The sequence below is a fragment of the Macaca thibetana genome, chromosome 1 (assembly GCF_024542745.1).
Source record: "Macaca thibetana thibetana isolate TM-01 chromosome 1, ASM2454274v1, whole genome shotgun sequence".
NCBI lineage: Eukaryota > Metazoa > Chordata > Mammalia > Primates > Cercopithecidae > Macaca > Macaca thibetana.
Window position 1 is genome coordinate 86,497,418 of NC_065578.1, and position 25,086 is coordinate 86,522,503.

Genomic DNA, 25,086 nt, shown 5'->3' on the forward strand with positions numbered 1-25,086 from the left:
AAACCAAAACACGACATTGGGTTCACATCACTGAAAAAGACTTCCAGAGAGCCTGCTCTAACGCTAACAGGTGCTGGCCAGGCATGTGCCTGGGGTACTTCTGTCAGACTGTTGTCTGTCCTAGTTTTGATTGTCCTCCCATCTGAGTCACAGAATGGGCAACAAAGTAAAAACTCCACCATAAGTGCCTCCTCGGGAAGTTTTCCTCCAAACCTGCATGGCAAGCTCACATCTGGAATGAACCCACCCTATCTAATCGTGGCTTACCACCTGTGCTCAAGAGTCACCTCCCACAACCTGCCACTGAGCCTGACGGTCCCACAGTCAGGGGCACCTTGGCTCTGGAAAGTCCCCTGAGAGAGCCAGTAGGTCATGATTTAATGCTGGGGTAACCGTGGGATGATATTGTATGATATTATGTTCAGGGACCCAGGAATCCTGAAATCCTTTCTGATGAGCCACTGTCACTCTGAGGAGGGAGGGAAAATAAGGGGGAACAAGAAATGAATGGACATTACACTTTATTATTAGCCAGAGTTTTAGCCTTCAATCCCAATGCAGAGAAATCTGGAATGCTGGGCTGGACCGCATGGAAGGTGGACCCCCTCTGATGTGTCTCTCTCTGGGTAGCCTTAGATGGCAGCAGGCTCGAATGTTTGCTCTCTTTTCTTTCTCCGCACCCACGCACCTGTTTTGGAGTTTACTGTTAGGATGCTAGAAAAGGCTGATCCACTGTACAGCAGACAAGAACAAGGAACCAGAGAGACAGAGCAAGTTTGCTCGCAGTGCCTAGCAGGGATCTGGCTTACCTTGTCCTGTGGGAAGCCCAGTGGGAAGTAGGGAGGACATTTAAGGAGATGAAGAAGTTGAGGAAAAGGGAAAGCGTAGCTGCCTCACATGTACGCCACACCTTGCCACAGCGCTGAAGAGAGCAAGATTTCACCGAAATGACTGCATTTTCAGCCCCTTGAAACCAGAAGAATGAGATCCCGTATCCTATATCTGACTAACCAACCTGATACCCCTGTCCTTGAATCCACATGTTGTCCCATAGTCCAGTTTCCACGTGAGGCACGAACAGTTTATCAATGTGTCCTAAGGGTGGGACACTATATTTAAGGTGATTTGGGGTGTTCCATGGACACAGTTATTAAATTATATTGCTTTGTTTAGTAAGAAAGTTATTCCATTTAAAGCACTTTCAATCCTTTATATTAATTCTAGGGGACTATCTCGGTTGGTGTTATGTGTCTTTAACACTTTCAAAATAATTTAGTTTCTTTTTCTTTAACAGAGGATAGGCCTCATCCTCAGAGCTCTCAAGCAGCTGCAGTATGTAGCAATAATTTAAAAACATGTTTTTATTTTTAAATAAATTTCATTAATTTAAGTGAAACAGATAATTGTCCTCTTATGTTAATAATAATAGCCAAAAGTTATGTATACTTACCAGGGGCCAGGAACTATTTTAAGTGTTTAATGTATATTAACCCCGTTAGTCCTCAACACAACCCTATAAGATAGGTCTATTATTATTCCTATTTTACAGATGCAGAAGCTGTCACTAATTTTCAAAATCTCTATATTTGAAAAATATTTTTTGAAAGTTTCCGTATTATAAATATAACACATATTTTATTAGAGAAAAGCACTAAATATAGTTAATGAAAAAGAAGGACCACCATTAACATCTTGGTCTATAAGCTTTCTAAGCTTTTTTATATATACAGGTTGAATATCCCTTATCTGCAACACTTGGAACCAGAAGTGTTTCAGATTTCCAATTTTTTTGGATTTTGGAATATTTTCATTATAGCTACCTATTGGTTCAGCATCCCAAATTTGAAAATCCAAACTCCAAAATACTCTCATGGGCATTTCCTTTGAGCATCATGCTGGCACTCAAAAAGTTTTGGATTTTGGAGCATTTCAGATTTTGGATTTTCAAATTTAAAATGCTCAACATACACATATATACATATATGTGCAAATATTTTATTTTTAAAAATGAAAATGAGATCATATTAAATATATGGGGTTATCTGTGGTTTTGTTTGCTTTAAGGAGACAGCGTCTCATTCTGTTGCTCAGGCTGGAGTGCAGTGGCTCAATCTCAGCTCAGTGCAGCCTCAACCTCCTGAGCTCAAGCAATCCTCCTGCCTCAGCCTCTCGAGTAGCTGAGACTACAGGTGCTCACCACCACACCCGGCTAATTTTTTTTATTTTCGGTAAAGACAAGGTCTCACTCTGTTGCTCAGGCTGGTCTTAAACTCCTGGGTTCAAGCGATTCTCCCACCTCGGCCTCCCAAAGTGCTGGGATGACATGTGTTTGCCACCACACTCAGCCAAACATAGGATTTTGAAACTTCCTATTTCATTTAAATCTACTCTACTTTCCCTTACCTTAGTCCACGTCTCTTTCTAAGAGGCAAGCTTGCTTGTTTCTGATTGGGAAACATTGAAGTTTCAATGGCAGACTCTAGCTTCCCTCGTTCTGAAGATTGTAAAGGAAGGGTCTTATGACAGCTGTCAAGAGCCATTAGTGTAACAAGATATCAGTCCAAAGTCACGGGGAAAACTCTTTTTTCTATAGGGAGTTTGATCCCTTTGTATATTTGGGGACTCATCAAAGGGGAGTTTTGAGATAGTCTTGTTTTCCACATAAAACTCAGAAAATTGCTTGATTTAAATGCAACTTCTGTCTCCTCTTTTCACTTGTCATTTCTAAAACATTTTTAAAAAGTGTTAAAACTAATGGAGTAACAAACTGCCATGCAGTAATAATATTTTAGGTAAATGAAAATGCATCCTGGTAGAGAAACAAAGACATAGTTACCGTCAATGGAAATGGAAGAGAGGGGTAGTAGATATTGCTTCTGGTCTCAATCAATCTGATCTTATCTAATTTAACCAATTAAGCAATTTTGAATTTTGTAATTGTTCTAATGGGGAACCAGTGGAGACATTATGTTATTCTAGGCATGTTTTGTTATGATAACACGGGCCTTTAAAGATTTTTTATGTCTTTTATTTTGAAAGTTTTTCACTTGCCTGGTGGCCAAACCCTAGTGTTCTGTGACTCTGTGGAAACGGGCTCACCTCCTGCTCCTGGTATCCCACTCCCTCTGGCTTTAATTAATACCATACAATAAAACTCCTACTCTCCAGCCAAACCACCATCGGCTGTAATCTTGTCAGTTCTTATAAGCCAAAGAGAAACACACGCTTTTTCTTGTTATTGTTTAATCATCTGCATCAGCTATTTAATTTCCAGAGGAACCTCATCTTGCTGTTTTGTGTTCCCCTTTCCTCCTTTCTGTTTATTTATTTGCTTTTTATGTTTTTTTCCAAAGAAAACCATAGGTAACAAGTTTTGTGAATTTAATCCTGATGGTTTTAATGGCAGATGCCTTAGTTCCTGGCTATCTGCTCTTTCTAAATTACAGCACAATAAGGATGAAGAATTTAAAAAGCTAACCTAGCATAAGAGAGAGGGGCTTTAATTTTAACTAGAGCAACAGCTGAGAACCAACACGTTGTCAACCATTCTCAGTCATATGTAGCAGGTTGCATTGCTTCAAAGTATTAGGGTGGGCTGGGCCCGGTGGCTCACACCTGTAATTCCAGCACTTTGGTAGGCTGAGGTGGGAGGATCACTTGAAGCCAGGAGTTGGAGGCCAACATGGGCAACGTAGCAAGACCCTGTCACTAAAAAAACATTTTTAAAAATTAACCAGGCATGGTAGTGTTCACCTGTAGTTCCAACTACTTGGGAGGCTGAGGGAGAAGGATTGTGTGAGCCCAGAAATTCAAGGTTGCAGTGAGCTGCGATCATGCCGCTGCACTCCAGCCTGGGTGACAGAGTGAGATCCCAACTAAAAAAAAAAAAAAAAAAAAAAAAAAAAGGATCAGGATTGTATTGTAATGCTGTCATTGTTCTCGAAGTGTGCAAAAAATTGCAAGTCACAGACTACTAAGTTTGGCGACAGCCTCTGTTTAAGGACTGAAGCAAGCATACTTACATACAAATACCTCTACTCATGGACCACATTTGTACCTACCTGCCCCGCTCCCTTTCTTACAATGGCTCAGAACACCCTTGTCCTTGTAGAATTCTCAACATGTGTACAAATCATCCCCATCACCATCACCATACCCATCACCTAAGTCCTGTTCATTTCACTGACACCACCAGCAGCATCCTCCAAATACAAAGCTTATGTCCTGTCTATGTTACTGATATTGCAATCGTGTGTCATTTCTTAGTGCCCTGCAAACATTTTTGATACTTCAGTGTTTGGGTTTGGTTTCTTTCTATCTTTCTTTTCATCTTACTAAATACAAATTCTATGTACTGTGATAAAGGAATGGAAAGGAACCGTGTACTTCTCTCCAGTGTACTTCTCTGGAGCTGGTAGAAACAAACTTGCTGTTGAAAATCTTTAACTCTAAATTCCCTGGCTTTCCTGTGAAAGGAATTTCACCTCTAATGCAGCATTAATGGGGTTTTGCATTGAATTGCCTTTTGGGGTTTGATTTGCCTTTTAGAGATGCTGGTGTTTGACTGCATGTTCAAACACAGCATGTATTCTTATGAGCGATGTGAGATTCAAATAAACACAACGAGTGTGTTCATTTTGATGACCTCCCCATCACACATTCAAATAAACACAAATGTTCTCAAATGTATAAAAGCAGCTGTGTTTATGTCAGCGTGCAAAGCACCAGATATATACATTCAGATTCACTCATCTATCTGGAACCATGTACCTCAGCTCATCGTTAAAATTTAGTGGAAAATCATGCATGGGGCATGTGTAATGTGCAATTTTCAACCATACACACATCTCTAAACAAATTTTCTTCAAGCATGTTACTGACATTTGTTCTAATTGGGGATGAAGCCTGGAGAAACTTTGAAGTTTTTGAAAACAAAACAAAGCATAATGCAAGTTGCTACCAGAGGGCATAGCGTGTCTAAAGTATTCTAGCAGCACCAGTAAGAGTCACCTTCCTGATATTCAGAACAATTTTCTTTGCCTTTCTTTTCTTTTTTTCTTCTTCCCTTCCCTTTCCTTTCCTCTCTTGCTGCCTTCTTTCTTTTGTTTAAGCAAAACTAAGAAAAGTTCTTCCTTCCCCCTCCACTTTTCCTCCTTGTCTTTCTTCTTTTGTTCCTTCCTAGCAAAGTCATGCAACATGCCAGCTCAACAGGTAGGCTTTTTTTTTTTTTTTCTTGTTTGCTTTAAATATCATAAATGTGAGACATGACAAATCTTTTTTTCAGAACCTCAGCTGGAACAGCTCAAGCATTAATGCCGGGTTAAGCTGCACTTTCTGCGTAAGAACCAACTTTGGCTTTGTATGTCAGACTGAAACAACACTTCCATCTTGCATTGCTTCAAGTATAAGTACAGTTTGCAGGTCTCCAGGAAAATCCCCAGGCTCCACTTTGCTGCCAAATAGTCCTAAAAAGAATAAAAGTAACATCTAAGTTGATTGAGATCTACCTGTGAGCCAGGGACTATTCTAAACATGTTGAATGTTTTATCACATTTAATTCTCAACCACCCTCTGAGAGGGGTACTCTTGCTATCCTCATGTTACACACGAGGAAGTACAAAGAGGTACTTTCCTCAAGGTCACAGCACCAGTAGGTGATGGGGCCTAATGGACATGCAAGTTTCAGACCTTTTGGTTTTTTAAAGAATCTATAAATCTAAATATTCACAAATGTTATCCCGATTTTTAAATGTTAGCAAAAAATTTAAACTTTTAAGAAACCCTGTCTGCTAAACAAAACACATTTAGTGCCTGGATTAAATTCCTGGGTTGCCAGTTTGCCTCCTCTGATTTAGGGGATACTGTCTCCAATTTTCAGTGTTACAAAAACCTACTATTAAGAACTAGTTTGATGAGTAAAAAGAAAGAATTTGGAGGCAGATAACTCAAATTCTGCCTCCAAATTTGAGTGGGGCGGCCACGCTGTGTCCTGCCTGCTGCTGTGCGGTCAGTTGCTCTGGAGAGGTCTGTGCTGCAGAGACCATGTTGGGAGGTCAGTCCAGTTGTGCCATTTGCTACTATAAAGCTTACTTGGGGCTGGGCATGGTGGCTCACACCTATTATCCCAGCACTTTGGAAGGCCGAGGTGGGCGGATTGCCTGAGCTCCGGAGTTTTAGACCAGTGTAGGCAACATGGCAGAACCCCGTCTCTACTAAAAATACAATTAGCCAGGTGTGGTGGTGCGGGCCTGTAATCCCAGCTACTCAGGAGACTGAGGCAGGAGAATCACTCGAACTTGGGAGGAGGAGGTTTCAGTGAACCAAGATTGTGCCACTGCACTCCAGCCTGGGTGACAGAGCAAGACCCTGTTTCCCCCAACCAAAAAAAAGCTTACTGGGCCCCAGATAAAAGTCATTTTTGCATATACTTGCTTCTTCAGTCTGGGGGTGATCCTTGGGTCCCTCCTGCCTTATCCCTTTGGGTTATATCTTAGTTGGATCGGCACTTAGGCAAGAAGAGAGGTGCTGTCTCATGGTCCCCTTAGATCCCAGCACGAGCTTGAGGGGATGAACTTCAGGGTCTCCTGCGTAGTCCACTTTCCAGGCCATCTTTAAATGAGTGTAAAATTTCCCCTTTATTTGAGGAATTTTCGAACTAAAAATGTTTCCATTTCTTGAGTACAAGCCCAGGGGTCTATGGCAACCTGGGAAAAATGATCTGGCTCTTTGTAAATGTCTTTTGGCTGTAGTGAGTCTCCTTTAGGGTAGGACCTTTACAATGTGGGGGATCTTTTTATGGAGTTCAGTGACCTGTGGGGGAGGGGCGGCTTCTTTTCAGCTAATTTATGTTAAAGCTGTAGTTCTAATTCTCTTTCAGTCATTAAAGAGGAAAGAAATTTAACATGGCGGGTGTAACAAATATCCAGCCCCATGGAATTGTAGAATGGATGGTTTCCCCAGCGGATTCAACAGTGGTAACGATAACAATAATCAATACAAATTAGGGACATGCTTCTGTTTTAATGCACTTAGTAACCAGATCTCTTGTCCTCAAATAAGTCTAAAGGAGAACTGTGTTCTCCTAACTAACCAGAGTGCTATTGTGAAGGAGGTGTATATGTGTGTGCATACGCTCGCGTGTGTGTGTGTGTTCCTTTTTCTCCTAGGGATTCTATAGCTTCCTTCATTCTTCACCTCTCTCATATTACAGAAAGAAGGTAATTTTTCCTGGCCATTTACTAAAGCTCATTAAAGACTGGAGAGAACAAACAATGCTACTCCTCAGAGACTACCATTCAAAGTCACTCTACAATTCTCTGTTCTAATACTTGAGACAAATTAATTATTCCTTAGTGAAAAGTGTATAATTCCTATTCTTCATTTTTGGGGGGTGGGGAATAATAATGGGAAGTTTATATCTGAGTGAAAAGCTGTCTGTGCTGAAGGGAAATGAGAAAAAATGTGTGTTCCGAGCAGAGTAAAAGCAATTATTCTAATAATAATTCTAAGAATATTAATGTCTTTTTAAAGTAGATTGCCTTCAAATAAACACAGAGGTTGAAGCAATGGGAGGCTGGTTTATTTATTAATCATTCCAAATGTGCATTCTTCTAAATGAACAACTGCACGATCAACTTTGCTGGCACATATTAAATTTAGTTAAACAGCAACTTGCAAATGTCTCAAAACTTTTGTAACCAGAGACTAATTTGTTTAACACTTTAAAATGTTATATTGATGTAAAGTCCCACATATTAAACTTCAAAGGGAAAAGCTCTTGAGAGTTCCTCATTTTTAAGACTACATGCTGGAAATGAGATGGAGACAAGGCTCATTCTGCATTCTCTTGTTTTGTTTTGTTTTTAAATACGAGGCAGTCTCTGGGCCCTGGCCCTCATCCTCGGCACTGTGTTTGGTCATCTGCAGAACAGCAAGCATCTAACTGTGGGGACTGTAAGGCGATGGTTTAGAAAGGTCTAGTGTTTCCCTTTCATCTCTATTAATTAATCCTGGCTCCGTTTGCCCAGAGTACGTTGCTGTTGACATCACCTTTTCCTTACACTTTAAAGAGTCCCGAGAGAGACCGGCTGCAGAACAAAACTGGACAAAGAGTACATTTGGTAACCATTTTATTTCTCAATTACCAACCTAAACGTATGGAAAAGATTTGCTCGCTATCCGATTTACACAACAATTATGCTTCAAAAGTTTAGAAATAAATAACTTTTTTCTTGGACTCATTAGTTCGTCTACCAATTGTAATTGGTGTCAACTAACGAGTTTGCTCCATGGCTTGCCCTTAATTACTGATAAAAGCTAAATTGCAACTCTAGCCAATCAGAAACTAGTTTATTCATGAGAGTATAGTATTCTTTTAAAAGCTCTGTTTGTCCTAATAAGTGGTTTTGTGTTTGGCTGAAACCTTCCATAAGCCCCCTTAACATAAGCAAAGGACTCTTAATAACTATATACAGTGAAGGAATATCATTACTGCCCCCATTCAAACAGATGAAACAAAGGGAACGTTTTATACATTTCAAATGTACACATCATGAATTTAGCAGACCCTGAAATCTCATCCATCTGGTGGGAAATAGATATTAGTACCCATAAGACTGATACAGAGAATTTGTTTCCTCTCCCAGTGTCTGTTTCTTTCAAGGTCTCCCTAGCCTTCTGAAACAGGCGGTAAGGAACAAGAGAAACCCAATAGAGGCATGAGGCATGTTAAATCCTAATGGTATAAACAAGACTTAACCGAGGCCAAAATCCCACATTAAAAATAATAGGCATTCTGGAAACAAGAGTGTTAAGAGATAGCATGTGGTGGAATCATGCCGCCAGGGAGGCCTTGCTACTGGGAGAGCCTAATTGCAGAAACATCATCCTGAGGACAGCCCTCTTTGTTGTCATTGTTGTTGTTTTCAGAAAACAAAATAAACCTCTTCAGTATTATCAGAAATTCTGAAGATTGGTTCTTTATAATAATTAAGATGCTTTTGGCTGCAATGATCAGAAAACTCAGTTAAAAGTGTCTAGACTGTAATCCCAGCACTTTGGGAAGCCGAGGTGGGCGGATCACCTTAGATTAGGAGTTCGAGACCAGCCTGGCCAACATGGTGAAACCCCCATCTCTACTAAAAATACAAAAATTAAGCAGGCGTGGTGACACCTGCCTGTAATCCTAGCTACTCGGGACCCTGAGGCAGGAGAATCCCTTGAATTTGGGAGGCGGAAGTTGCAGCGAGCCGAGATTGCGCCACTGCACTCCAGCCTGGGCGACAGAGTGAGATCTAGTCTTCAAAAATAAATTAAAATAAAAAATAAAAGTGGCTAGAACAATAGGGGTGTTTATTTCCTCAGTAACGAGAAGTTAGAAATCCCAAGTTTCCAGTTGGATTAATTCAGGCCCCCATCAACATTATTAAAGACATAGGTTCTTACTATCTTTTTACTCCCTTTGTCTCATGGCCTTGGTGACTCCCTTCAGGGTCACCAGATAACAGGAGTTCCAGGCATGTGGTCCTCACGTAACACCATCAAAAGGTATAAGAGATGGGACCATTTCTTTCCCCACTTTTCTGGTTTGTTTGGATAAAGAGCAAGGACACCTTTTCTGGAAATATTGGCAGCTGACCTTTCACATCTTACTGGTCAAAAGGAAGTCACATGCCTACTCCTAAACCAATCACTGGCAAGGAGTGCTCCAGTCTTGGACCAATCATGATTCACCTCTGTAGTCTGTGAAGCATTTTAGGTTCTGGTAAACCACTTGGCACCTTGGTAACTGAACAAAACCAAGCTTCCACTAGAGAGGAGAAAGGGGATGGTTGTGAATGATTTACTGGAAAGATAAACAACAATGCCTGTCACACACTTGAGATTGCTATTCCAAGTAACCTATCTCAGTGATCTCCAGTCAAAAGTGAAGGGTCAATGTTAAGTATGAAGTCAGAAGACAAAGTTGAGCATGAGGCTCAGTCTTTTGTGGCTCTCATACCTGTTCTCTTGACCAATCACCATTCAATAAAGGGAATCATGTGCTGGAATTGCAAGGAGTTGTAGCCAGCAATTGATGAGGTGGGAAGAGTGCAACCTGGGGCCCAGGGTAGGCTCTGCCACTAGCTTGCTAGGTGATTGCTACTGAATCCTGGACCTCTGCACTTCCCTGACTTCATTGTGAAATGAAGGGGTTGGGTCAGAGAAACCTTAATGTCTCTTCTCACCTTGGAATCTGATAGATTTTCCACTTTTCTCACTGCCATCTGGTAGTCTCCTTTGTCTCCTTACTCTGCAGCTGATACAAACAGCATGCCAAAATTCTCTTCTTGCCTTTAGCTGTTTCTTTATCCTTTAACTCTTTCTTCTTAGACTAGATTTTAAAAGCCCAGAGGACATGACCCCTCTGTGTTTTGCAGTATCTTGTGTTCATTGAACTATCATTGATTGAGGGCCTACTCGGTGCTGTACACTGTGTGAAGGGCTTTGCTCAGACAAAGTGGGCCCTCTGCCATTATTTCCTTATTCATTTTGCTCCAGCAGCTTTTGGTGTCTTCAGATTTTCTTACAAGAGGCAATGTAGCATTCCTACGGTGCAGGTAATACGTGTGTAGCTTATAATTATTACGAGGATGAGGCCAGCCCCAGTCTCACAGGATCACATTTGCTGTGAATAAGACAGTACTCCCTGCTTCCCAGAGCCACCCACTCATTTCATCAGCACAGTTTCCATATCTGGCAGCAGAGTTAGAGGAAGTAAGAGAGACTAGTTCCCATAACCTGTCTTAGTCTTTGAGACAAATGACAATGTAATACTAACTTTAAGGAACTTGTCAAGGCAAGTAAGGGTGATTTTACCAGAGAACAGAGAAGTAGACACTAAGAGATCCAAATTTTAAGGTAAACATGGAGAATTCTCTTGGATGCTTTTTAAAAAATAATCTCTAGCATCATTTTTAAAACACTTGGTCAGTAATAACTTTGTAGCTTTCATGCGTGCGACCAAAAAGTAAACACGTTTTTACTCTTCCAAGCTGACAAGCAGGTGGCTCTAGAATTTTAGAGGGGGAAAAAAAAAATCCATGCCGTTGATTCCTTTCTTTTTTTTTTTTTTTTCCACTTGACAGCATCTTTATTATAGTTTTAGAAGTATTTGGTGTGTTGAGTTTCTTGAAGATGGGAGTGATTATTTTGCAATTAATAGTATACAAATGCCTGACAAGCAGTTCATCACCAGATCACTGGCAACACAGAAAAGAGCACCAGATCACTTTACTACATGTGCCCAATGTAGTACCAGCCCTAACTGTGATGAGGCCTGGAATTTTTATGTCACAATAAAAAGTATTGTGGCAGACAATACTTTTGTAACTGTGGTTAGGCTGTTTATTATCTAACCATCATCCCTGCCCCCACTTCTCTGCTAATCAATTCCTGATTTTTTTCAAGGCAGAGATTAGTTCATTCAAGAGAAGGTGTTTTTCTCCTTAGCTGGCCCAGGGATTTAATCAGGATTGGCGTAGGGCTGAGCATATGATCTTGTTCTAGCCAATGAGACATAAAGGGGAAAGGAAGTCCAATGGGTACTTCCCTTCCAAATAAAGCCCCTCTCCCAAATCAATGACCTATTTTCAATCATCACCTTAGCCTCTTAGCAGCATTTGCAGATTTGACCAGTGTTCTTCTTACAACATTTTCTTCATGTGTCCTCTGGTTTTCCTCCAACTTTGTTACCTCCTCTTTTTCAAGTACTGGACTTGCTCTTCCTCCTCTTGATGACCTTTAAAGTTGGGTAGCCCAGGGCTCAATCATTGGCCTTTTATAGTCTTATTCATGGTTGTTATACCTTTTATATATTAACAATTTCCAGATTTATTTCTGTAGCACAGATCTCTCCCATGAGCTCCAGACCTACATATCTAATTGGCTTCTCAACTTCACTACATGGATGTTAAATGGGGATCTCAATCTTATTATGCTTAGGACCAAAACAGAATCTTGATTTAGCCCATAATCCTTTCCCAGGCCTCCCATTCAGAAAAGGACAGCTCTCATTCATCTGCTTATCCCAGAAAATGAAGTCATCCTTGATTTTGTTCTTTCCCTTTAGTTCCCCACAAAGGGCACTGACATGTGCTCTTAACATTACCTTCAAAGTATATTTGGTATCTTACACCTCCCACCACTTCCACCATTTGTCCTGGTCCACATCAACTTCATCTCTCACGTGGAATGCTGTAGTCATCTCTTTATTAGTTTTTCACTTCCACTTTTGCTTCCTGTGTCAGAATTAATTTCAACTCTCTGCAAAAAATTTAAAAAGTTTTAAGAAAGATATGTTTATTTCTCCCTCATATGTTTGGAAGCAACTATTGCAGTGTTGGTTTGACAACTTCATAGTATTGCCAGGGACTTGCCTTTCACCAGTGCCTCCATCTTTCATCTGTCTGCTCCATCATCTTAGTACAAGGTTTCATCCTAGTACAAACTTCCATCCTCAAGGCCATCTCATGGTGAAGCTTTAGTGATTAGGTCCACATTTCAGGCCCAAAGAAGGAAGAAACAGAAGAGAAGAAGAGAGTTGAATGAGCTCTCTTTAAACACATTCCTAGAAGTCCTATCCACACTTTCTCTTACATAGAATTTATTGGCCGAAATGTAGTCACATGGTCTATTGAGCTGCAAGGGAAGTTTAGGAAATGCAGTCCTTTATTCCAGGTGCCAATATATGCAGTTTAAATTGGGGTTCTATTTCTAAGGAAAAACGAATCCTGTGGTAAGCTTGTAGTAATTTCTGCCACATATTCATCTAATCAATTCTTCCCCAAGGGCCAGTTAACTTTTTAAAAAATTAAATCAGATTATGGCACAACCCCACTTAACACCCTCCAATGGCTTCCCAATATGCTCAGATTAAAATCTAAAGGCTCTGTTTCTCTCTTCAGTATCTTCTGTTACACTGTGTCCCTCTCACTCCATTCTAGCAGCATGAGCTAACACTAAGCACGCCATACTGATTTCAACCCGAGAGCCTTTGCATTTGCTGTTTTTGTGGCCTGAATGCATTTCTGTCAAATCTTGGCACAATTTAGCATCTCACTTCATTCAGGTACAGCCTTGTCCTGTTCCTGATTTTACTTTTTAAAACAATGACTGTAGAGCTATTATCACAATTCTGTGGAGCCTAGAAAAATCTTACTTTTGGAGTATCTGCCCAAATCATACCAAACATATCCCACAATAATATAATTTGACAGTGCCTATATAAGAAGCAAAATATATTGCAATTGTCAAGTTAATCCACTACCATTTGTAGACATTTAGTTGGATATTTACTAACTTCCATTTCAGAGTTTTGCTTTTGTATTCTTGAGCTTATATAAGCACACAGCATTGTGCCATGGGGCATACTGGGTACAACTTCCCTTGACTATAAATTTAACACCAACTAACACACTGAAATTGTTCTGGCTATAGAAACTTCCTTGGTTTTAGATCTTAATGAAAGATTATTAATAAGTGTCTCATAGCTTATGTTACTTCTACTATGACAATCCAATGATGGAACAATGGTTTAGAGCAGTGGTCTCAATCTTGGCACTTTTAACATTTGGGCAGAGAAGGTTGGGTGCAGTGGCTCACACCTGAATCCCAGCACTTTGGGAAGCTGAGGCGGGTGGATCACCTGAGGTTAGGAGTTTGAGACCAGCCTGGCCAACATGGTGAAATCTTGTCTCAACTAAAAATATAAAGTAATTAGCTGGGCGTGGTGGCGGGCACCTGTAATTCCAGCTACTCAGGAGGCTGAGGCAGGAGAATTGCTTGAACCCTGGAAGTGAAGGCTGCAGTGAGGCGAGATCATGCCACTGCACTCCAGCCTGGGTAACAGAGTGAGACTCCATCTCAAAAAGCAAAAAAAAATTGGGGCAGAATAATTCCTTGTCGTGGGGGGCTTTCTTGTGCCTTGCAGGATGTTTAGCAGCATCCCTGGCCTCTACCCACTGGTGATAGCAGCAACTCAGTGTGTTTCCCCAGTGTAACAAGCAAAAGTGTCTCCACACATTGCCAAATGTCCATTGGGGGGCAAAAACCATCCCCAGTTGAGAACCACAGGTTTAGAAGCTAAAGTTGCACAGACTAATTTATTAGCATGTAGGAGTGGACTGTGGAAGGTTTCTTCAATCTATTAAGCTTTGCCAAATTCCAAGTTTTGCACCTCAGCTTTGACCCTATTCTTGGACAATCCTTAACATTTATGATTTGAGTTTCCTCAGTGTTAAAATGGAGGCAATGGCAATGATGCCTATTGTATTAGGTAGTTATTGTGATTAAATGAATTGCTCTATGGAAAAAACCTAGCTTAGTGTCTGGTATTCCTTGGAAGGTTCAATATTTGTTATTTCTCTCTTCTGAGTTAAAATAGAAATATCTGAGTGAAAAACAATATTGTGGCTATTTCTGACATAAACTCAGAATGTGAGAAGAGGAATTCTGTGGGGTGAGAGATGGGGGAGGTGCCTGCTCAGCTTCTCAGAAACAGAAGGGAAGGTATAGCTGCCATGAAACATGGACACACTAAAGATTATCAAAGGCGCATGAACTCAATTGTAAATTGTGAAATAGAAACCATGGTTCTATCTGCCCCAGATATTCAAAATATATCCAAAATCTGATCATTTCTTACTTTCCCTTCTGCTATCACTGTGGTTCCAGTCACCATCATCTCTTGCTCAATTTCTGCAAGAACCTCCTCATGGTGATCTTTCTGCTTCTTCCTGACTGCTTTGTTGTTTGTTCTCACCCAGCAGCCAGGATGAAGTGTAAATCAGATCATATCTCTTTTCTGCTCAGAATCCTCCAATAACATCCAGGTAAAAGCCCAAGCCCCACATCTGTCCCAATCTAAACTCTGATCTCATCTACTACACCCTGGGCAATCTGGTCTCCTACCTGCTTCTAAAACATACCAAACACATCTTCCTTAGGGCATTTGCAATGTTGGTGCTTCTATCTGGAATTCTCTTTCCATTAGGAGCATGGCTCCTTTACTTCCTTATGTCTCTTGGCAAATATTGTCTTGTCATTGAAGCCTCTCCTGACTCACCTACACAAAATTGTGCTCCACCATCAAGAGCCTTTCCACTTGGCCCCACCAATCCCTATCATTCTTACCCCACTTCCTTTTCTTCCTAGCATGTTCCACCTTCTAACATACAATAATTTATAAATGCCATAAGGGAAGGGGCTTTGTTTTCTTTGCTGCTGTATCTCTACCACCTTGAACATTGGTTGGCACATAGTGGGTGCTCAATAAATGTTTTTTGAATGTATGAATGAACTGAGGATAGCACAATTTTAATTGAGGTAAAAATAACAAAGAAAACCAGGAGTCCACTTGTGTATGTCAACTGACACAAATCCTACAATACCCTGAACCTGCCAGACTGGTTTTCCCATGGCCCTCCTGAACATGTGTATAACAACTCTGAAATGTGTAACATATTCCCCCACCTCCTTTGCCCCTGCAAATAGTCATGGACACTTATAATCCTAAGAGATAGGAAATATGGTGCTTATGATAAGGTGACAAGTAAGAAATTAATGAGTCTTATTCTGGCTGGTCTATATAGGTCTAAACCACCCAAGTATGGGGCGTGTAGGGAGCCAGTTGGATTCTTGGGTCTAGAATTTGCTCAGATGGCCCCATGTGCTGCAGATATCTGTTTCTCATACTTACTATGGAGTCTCATGTGGCCTAAAACTCCTATTTTTTTGATAACCTGCTTTGGATGTGATTGTCTGATGGGCTCTCTGCTCCTCCTCATACCTGATTCTAGCATTCACCCTCTGACCACATACAATTTGGCTGACATTCATCACTTTAAAAAAAAAGTCCACTATCTATTTTCCTGTAGAGAATGACCTCTTTCACTCTATAGATTCTGGGAGGGAGGAGACTTCCAGGGTTTGTTTCAACTGTAGATGCCCTAAGAGGGTTGCTCTTCTTCTTAAGGGTCAGGTACATGACAGAGTGCCCAGTAGGAGGCTCTTTTTAGGGATTCTGCAACTTGACTAGGTGGCCCAGGGAAGAACAGTAACAGTTGAAGGTCATTTGTCTAGGCAACACCATACTAACCACCCCATTTCTGCTAGGAGACCACTGTTGAAATTCCTACTTCATAACTTTTTATTGCACCTCTGGTTCTTGCTTTTTCTCAGACTGGTCCTCAGGCCTCGTGTTAATTTTAAGAACCCCTCGTGTATGAGTTAGTTATTGGTATTTCTTGCTTATAACCCAGATCCTAACTGGTACACACCCTAATGATAGTGAGGACACTCCAGCTTTTTGTCCTAGGCTCTGCTAGAGAGGGAGATTGGACAGAAGTGAGCAAATGGAAGAATTCATAGTAGAGAGAAATAGGTGTCAACAAAATATCTCATTTGGCTTTTTCTCACAGCATTTCTTAGCTTTCTACTGCTGCATAACAAATGATCATAAATGCAGTGATTTAAAACAACACCCATTTGTTATCTCAGAGCCTCTGTAGGCTGGTGTTCATGTATGGTGCAGATGGGTTCTCTGTTCAGGGTCTCACCAGGCTGAAATCCAGGTGTCATCTTGGATTGCCATCTCATCTGAAGCTTATGTTCTCATTCCAGGATCACTGGTTGTTGGCAGGATGCATGTCCTTATGGCAGTAGGACTGAGGTCTCCAATTCCTTGCCAGCTTTTGGCCAGGGACTGCTCTCAGTTCCTAGAGGCTGCATGCAGGTCCTTGCTTACTGTGTGGCCTCCCCATAGAGCCTCTCACATATGGCAGTCTGCCCCTTGCAGGACAACAGGAGAGCATTTTCTGAAGCTCTGAATCTCCTTCATGCCTTCTATTTCTAGACCCTCTCGCACAAGGGTTCACCTGATTAAAGCAGGCCCACCCACACTCAAGGAGAAGGTGTTATGAAGGGCACACACACCCGAGGAGGGGAATCTTGGGGGTATATCTTAGAATTTTGACTACTACAGCATTCCTGTGAGAATGCCATTTGGAGAAGTCTATTACTTAGCCCCAGATTATCATTATGTATTCAAAGAAAGTAAATCTAGGACAGTTGGCTACAGTGGCTAACATCCATGGACAGAGCTTTTGCCTATATGGCCATTCCTGGGGCTTGCTGGAGAGCAATGTATTTGGGTGCCAGTGTGGGGGTTTATTAGCGTTTCTAGAACAAGTGATGACACTGTTAAGTAGACTCTTGCCTTTCGTTTGTTTGGTCAAGGACAAATTTATTTGTGTGTTTTTGGTATTTGTTTCTTTAAATTACACAGCCTTTAGAAGCTGTCTTCTGATTGGAAGAATCACACAACAGTCTCCTCTAGACACAAAGTATCGCTCTCCAGTAATGGGGATATAGCCAGGGTCACTGCCATCCCACACCCATCAGGGAAAGGGGTCATTCTCCATCAGCCATTTGGTAAAATTAAAACAGTAATTATAACACAACAGTGTCATAGGATCCATGACACCTGCTTTAAAAATAAATCTCCTGGCTTTGTCTTTCCCTTTATTTTTCAATAAATGCTCCAGTATTATTGCCACTGCATTAATCTAGCAGCAGGAAACCATTATCCTATGACAACAGTCTCTCCCATTAACATTATCTTTTAATTTTAAGATTGTTTAGATGACTGCTAGAAGCTACTAAATTAAGATAAAATGAAAAACGAATTATTTTCTTTAAGCCAAGTGTTCAGTCAAGTTACCCGCCTCCAATCTTGACTGCTCTGGCAAAAGAGACACCATTATTTTTGCATCAGATTACTAAATACTATTGGGTATAAGAAAACATTTCTAGAAATCTAGACATGTTTTCAATGTCATCTAGGAAATAACCATTACATTTTAAATTATTATTTATATTGCTTGCTATATTACATAGTACATATTAAGAGTTGAAAATACTGGTTGTTTTTCTAGAAAGCAATTGTTGTAGTAAATAAAACAATAATGAAATCACAATGATGAAAACTCAGTAAGGAAATAAAAGGAACATTTGTCTAGTAGAGTTTACCCTGAGAAATAATTGAATTTGGAGAAACCCAGCAAAAATGAGACAGGAGGAAAATAAACCTAAAACTAAAAGAGAGTTGTGATTGGTGGTGATTGTTATTTAACGTTCTGGCAAATGAACTTTAAAGTGACAGTTATATCACATTAAATGGTATCTGTACCTTTTATATCAAACATATTATAAACTTTTTCCCAAATAATAACGAACTTGCCTACTATCCATTAATTCAAAAAATTCTCTTTTATTCTATCAGCTGTATTACAACACCTGAAGAGACCTTTTAAAATCTTTCAGTATTTGTTCTGCTCCACCTCCATCTGTTCCAATGATCTTAGGGCTTTCTTTCCAAAAGGCAGACGCTGGTATAACTACAAATGAAGACTGTATCTAAATCATTATTAGCATAGTGACGTTATGCATTCAGTAGTTGAGATCTGTGATTCCTCCCTCTCAGGAGTAAACCACACAGACGAAAATTAATAGAAACTGAGTGACTGTCTTAATAGAAATCATACTAGAAAAAAGAGAAATGCTTAAATTGTGAATTCCCCCATATTGTTAATGGAGTTCAAGTAGGCCATCAATATATGTCCTATTTACTGATAGGTGCAAAATAGGTGGTGGGAGATCAATCAAAACCCCCTTCCATAAATTACCATGACTTCTAGAAATTATCAAAACTTCACTGGAGTGTCATGCGTAGTCTTCCCAGCAATGAGTTATAGTCAATAATTCATTCCCTGACTGAGCTGATAACAGGCAGATATTCTAATAATGTGCTAGGATTTACTACTGGACACAAGCAGTAAGTAGGAATTTCAATGAAATGTTAAATGTTATCTCAGTGGAGAAAAGCAATAAAAAGAGGACAGAGACAGGCATCTGGGGACAATGCTTGGGTGTTTTAATGCTGTAATTAGAACAAACATGTATGAAGGTAGTGTTGTTTAAGTTTTCATTCTTTTTTGAGGCAAATTGTTTCCAGAGTATTGTTCTGTAATGACTTCTCCTGGCCTTATTGTCAGAGAGTATAGCAGATGGCATTGAAAAAAAATGCTGAGAAGAAAGTCTATTTTATTCTTCAGTTATTTCTCCAAATTTGAAAATGGCTTCTCTTGAATGTTTTCCTTTTAAACGAAACTTCTGAAAAAATTATTATCTTAGACTAAAGGTCTTAAATATATTTTCAGTGATTTCTTATCACAGAGAAATTGACAAATTTGCTTTCTCTGTCAGAATGTTTTGAAGCTAGAAAAGAAGTGGTGATTCATCAAAAACAATTTTATTATGAAATTTGATTTATGTTGAGAAATATAAATGATGACGTTATAATGTGTAACCTCTGTGTGGAGGGAACACATTTTAGTCAATTGAGTTATTCAATTTTATTATTTAAAAAAATCCATATCTGGTTGTTCTTTTTATTCTAAAAAATTTATGGTGCTGTACAGAGTAGAAATGTGTGCTTTCCAAGTCCAAGGACAGCTATGGATTGTACTTCCCTCATTCCAACAGAGTCATTCATTACAGTTGGATGAATAAATATTTTCATATTTTCATCAACTTTTTTTTGGTGAACAAATAGAAACCAATGTTGTACTTTAAAATACATCTTACTACAAATCCATACAGAGAAAAAGCTTAATTACATCAATACTAGAATTAGAACTGACACTAACAAAGGAAGTTATGGTTTCGGGCCCTTGAAATTTCTGAATTAGTAGCCTTTCTTTTACCAAGAAGAGTTAGTGGGAACATAAGGGAGAATGAATTACATCTTAATGCCTTAGTTTCTCTATCACTAAGTGCTCATTTCCATCATCTTGGAGAGAAACAGTAATTAATTTTAAACAGAATTGCTGTTTTCCACTGGATTTATAATTTTAATATATATTCTTAGTAATAACCACCTCACATATATACAAGTGGCCCAGTCATCTATACACCCTCTTTTGTAACTATTACTAAATTAAATCTATCCATGCAAAGACTTAACTTGACTTTAATAAGCAGTGCCTATTGACCCACTAGACCGTTTAAAAGACCTTAATGAACATATAATACACTCACACATATAGTCTGATAGCTTATTTGTAATGATAGATGCAGAATATCACTGTGCTTGAATATTGTTGACAGAATTCAGGCTTAGAAATAGGTAGTATGAGTAAGCCAAACAATTTTTTCTATGGTATCATTGCCGTGAAACAGATTCATATATCAAGATTTGCTGGGCTGAGCATGATGGCTCACACCTGTCATTCCAGCACTTTGAGAGGCTGAGGCGGGAGGATCCCTAGCAGCCAGGAGTTCAAGACTGGCCTGGGCAACCAGTGAGACCCCTGTCTCTACAAAAAAAATTAGCTGGGCGTGGTGGTATGCACCTGTAGTTCCAGCTACTGGGGTAGGGGTGAGGGGGGTGAGGAGGTAGGAGGATAGCTTGAGCTCAAAGTTTGAGGCTGCAGTGAGCCTTTAGCCTGGGTGACCCATCCAAGACCTTATCTCAAAAAAAAAAAAAAAAAATTGCTGATCATTCTGAGGCAAATTGGGGGACTTGTAATATTCTGTTGCTGTGCTAATAAACTTTTATGAAGACAATGAGTAATTTCATGACGCTATTTTAAAGTAGCCTTGCTACATCAGGCAAAATGCTGGGTCACACAGGTGTTTCCTTCTTTCCTATTATCGTTTTCACCTTTCCATCAACTCTAGGAGTTTCAAATACCTTAATCAAATAGAATAATTAAAATCAAAATATACATCTTAAATTATATTTGCAATCACATCGTCAATGCTGTTTCCTTTTCCTCAGTGATCTGTTATTTTCTTGCCATAAAATCAACTTCTTCACTATGCCTGTTTATTACCTTAAAAAGAGTAGTTAGGGTAGAACTTCCTAAGTACTGATTAATGTAATTTGGTGGGATACTTACCAAACGTAGTTATCTGGATTGCTTTAACAAAAAACAAACAACAGTATTCTAATAAGGCAACTATCAGAAACACTTATCACATGAAACATTTAGGGAGATATTTATAAATAATTTTGAGAAAGATGAAAAAGGCAGTCAGTAAATTCAAAGTATTATTAAATATTATCAATATTTTAAAGCCAAGATATGGCTCCGTGAAATATATAGGCTTTTCGAAATGTTGAGTTCTACGTAAATTCTTCTTCTTATTATTATTTTGCAACAGAGCCTTACTCCCATTGCCCAGGTTAGGGTGCTGTGGCACAATCATGGCTCACTGCAGCCTCAACTTCCAGGGCTCAGGTGATCCTCCCACCTCAGCATCCCCAGCAGCTGGGACTACATGTACCTGTCACCACACCCAGCTAAATTTTTGTATTTTTAGTAGAGGTGGAGTTTTGCCATGATGCCCAGGATGGTCTTGAACTCAAGGGATTCACCTGCCTCGGTCCCCAAAGTGCAGGGATTACAGGCATGGGCCACTGTGCCTGTAAACTCCTATTCTTAAATGAAGCAGCAGGTCCCTGACTCTACTTACCGTACCATACACCCCACTGCTCAGCTGACAATGCCACCACAGAAAACTGGCCCAGGACCTAACCTGCTCTTCCTTGGGTTTTGTCTGTTGGTAACTACTGTTCCCTTTTCTCTCCACACCTTTTACACTCTGGAATTGTTGTCCTAGACTCAAGCTTTTTGTATTCACGTTGGAGGAAACTTTCAATATCAAGGGATCTCTGTGATGGCAGCAATAAAGTTGAGCAGATTTTTAAAAATTTTCCTTCCTAAAAAGACATTCTTCAAAAACAGTTTTGCATTGATTTTAAAAGGACAGAATATTTGTTCCTGAGAAAGAGCTGGGGCATGTTGTCTTGGAGGTCATCTTAGCATCAAATAGTCTAGACCTTCTCCAGACATTAAAGGCTGCACAGGTCTGTGTAGAACCTCTGGCTGTCCATGGGAGATTCTTAGAGAACTGTCACTTGGAGAAAAGAATGATTATGATTGAAGGACATAAACAAGAAAGGAAGCTATGAACAAATAATCCTGGGGCAAGTGGAGAAAATGACAGCTTGATCTAGGAGCAGTATGGTTCCCACATTTAATTAGGATTCAAGAAAGAAACAATTTACGTTTATCTTTCTTTTCCAAAGCTCCCTACTCTTATATCTCACTGCAGATGAGTAGGATGAATGATGAATGTGTGATAGCAGCAGAGGTTGCTTCAACTGTGGGGCACGATATAACATTATTTTGAGTTAGGCAATTTTACTTTATACCAGGAATATTACTTTATGCACTGTTTTAAATATTTGTTTGAAGAATACTCGAATACAGAATTTCTTTACCCATAATGAATTTGTGTGTGTTTACACAGTTTTTGTGTTTCGCATCAGTGGAAATAAAAGATTGACATTGCTACCCACTCAACCAGGCACTTTCAGACCACAAATCAGGATGAGAAAGGACTGCTAAACGCAAAGAATGCAGAAATAAAGACTACCCATAGGTGGCGCTGTGGTTAAAGTACACCTGAATTTTGATTACAGTGACTGTATTTACTCCCCACCTCTCAGAAGAGAGACTGTTAGCCATTATCGCTTTTGTATTTCTATAAACACACATCAGCAAATAAAGCTCTCTGGTAATACACTCCCATCCACTCCAATCTACCAGGACATGTTTAAAGACCTCACTCCGCACAGAATTAGAGCTGAAGCACTAAAACCACCTTCTAAAATGTAGGCCTTGTAGCCTACAGCTCTGTTATTCAAAGTTTTATCCATCTCTCTCTCCTTCCTTCCACAAAAACTACCGGGATCCTTTGGATAATCACTCAGTGATAGCCGAACATGTGTCTGGTTAAATTTCTAACATTCCCTTCAGGAATTAAGATTTCGTTTTAGTGCATATTCTTCAGGAAAAATACTGAAAAGTACCACAATTCATTATACATCTATGCATATGTGTCCTATCTAAGAAAATCACTTTTAAAAAGAAAAAATAAAGACCATTTGGCTTAATTCTCTCATTCGTGGATGAGAAAATTAAGGCCCAGAGAAGGAAATTTACTTGCACATGACAAATCATAACTTAATTGTAGTCCACTAAGATTTTGTGTCATCTCGCTTTATTATAAATTATTTAAAAAGTGAAAATGAACAAGGGGATTCAAATGTATTATTTGTTTATGGGGTTCCTCTCCTCATCTGGTTTAATTGAGTTTTCTTGACTAATCTTCACGCAGCATTACATCTTTTCTAAGTTGGTCCTCTTTAATCATGCCCACCTGCAGCTGTTTTCTGTGTAGGACATGTTAATTACTATTATAGTTTTAATGACTTTTTTTAAAAAAAGTTTTTTATATGTGCACAAGGTGAATTGATTGTAACAGTGCAATTTTAAATACAAATCAATAAAATTAATTCATTTAGTTTTAAGACGCTAGAATTTAAAAATGACTATTTGAATTGATATTTAAAATGCCCTCTACCTGATTGTATGAGCAATAATTATTCTTTCTTATGTAGCCTTATTAATTTTGATGGTTTGAAAGACAGAAATCCCCCAAATAGATACTATAGATGTTCAACATCTGCATTGTCTCGCCTGATTCTCCTTCAGGTTCCTTTCCTCAATCTAGCAGTAATATGAAAACTTGCCCCACAAGGCTGGTTTTACTTAATGATATTTAGCAGAAGGGCTTTGCACTTTCATGATAATTTCCACCACAAAAATCTCTCTGGAACTTACTAACAATAATCAGGCCTAATATTATCCTCAGTTTGGAGATTTATTAAACTTATTTGGCAGAGTAGATAAAGTCGAACGCCTAGGTATGCAAGCATCTAGGCTGTGCTTCGGCCTTGGAAAAACTCAGGCCAGCACCCTAAAAGCATTCCTCAAAACTTGATTTATACTAGAAGTGACATTTCTTACTCTCTAGAGGCTGTGAGATTGCAAATCTCGCAATTACTTCCATTGCTTTTGGGGGCTGTGAGAATTTCCGCCTCTCATCCTCCACAGTGAGGAGGGTAGTCGGGCAAGGTTTTCTCCCTGAAGTTTTCGTCAACTTTGAAAATAAGGACTGTGCTCCCTACATCACCAGCAATTGACAAGGATCCAAGAAATGCCTGCTAGGCACTTTCACACTCGGGTAAATGGGGGATGAGGGAGGCTAAGTAGGCAGTATTTAGCTAGCAACTATTATTTCCTTTATGTTTCTACCTTGTTAACTAGGCTTCCACTACGGTTCATAAATCTCCAATATCGTGAATTAAAGAAACAACAACAAAAACCCTCTTCTGTGTGCGTGTGCGTGAGGGGATAGAAGTTCACTGCCCTAAGATGCAGGACTTATCTTCCCAAACAGGAAGAGACCCATTTCTGAGAAAGATGGTAAGTTTCCTAAGGGTCTCCTCTCAGATCGAGGGGATGGCAGTCCCCGAGGAGCGAGCGGGCGCGGGTCCTCAGGGTCCCCGTGCGCAGAGAAGGCAGGTGAGGCCCCCCCGCCCCACCGGGTCTCGGCTCCGGATCCCGGGTCGCGAAGGTCAGCCCAAGCGGGTCCCCGGCGCCAGGCGCCAAGCGGGTCACTTCTCCCCACCTGATTCGGGCCCTTCCCTTCTCCTCTGTCGGCCCGCTCCGCCGCCTCACTCTCTCCCCCGCCCCCCGAGTCTCGTTTCAGTCATCCCTTTGTCCTTCCCCGGATTGGCAGGTTTTATTATTCCGCCTGAACAATCCGGCCGCCCAGTGGCTGAGGGTCGCTGACGTCGGAGGCAGAGCCGGGGAGTAGTTGGGATTTTGCTCTGTCAGTAACACATGTGTAAGACCCGCGGAGGGAGCGAGCGAGCCGGCTAGAGGCCAGCGCCGCCGCCGCCGCCGCCTCCGCCTCCGCGCCGGGCAGCAGCAGCCCCGGCAACAGTCCCGGCAGCGGCGTAGGCTCCAGCGCGTCGGGCCCGGCCGGCCGCAGCTCCCGACTCCTGGGCGCGCCTGCCTGCCGGCCTCCGCACCGTCCGCCGCCGCTCCCCGGGTGTCTGTGTCTGCGGCT

The 25,086-nt window shown here is 40.4% G+C and overlaps 1 protein-coding gene and 1 long non-coding RNA gene across 4 annotated transcripts in view; one reads left to right on the forward strand and one right to left on the reverse strand.

Annotated features, from left to right (window-relative positions):
• LMO4 (LIM domain only 4) overlaps positions 1-25,086 on the forward strand; it is a 523,833-nt gene that overhangs the window by 478,476 nt on the left and 20,271 nt on the right. The window lies entirely within an intron of this gene.
• LOC126945575 (uncharacterized) lies at positions 674-24,731 on the reverse strand. The gene is made up of 4 exons (XR_007722491.1): positions 24,643-24,731; positions 12,413-12,518; positions 12,149-12,299; positions 674-688 (listed from the first exon to the last, which is right to left on the reverse strand). It is a non-coding gene; the product is annotated as an uncharacterized LOC126945575 (long non-coding RNA).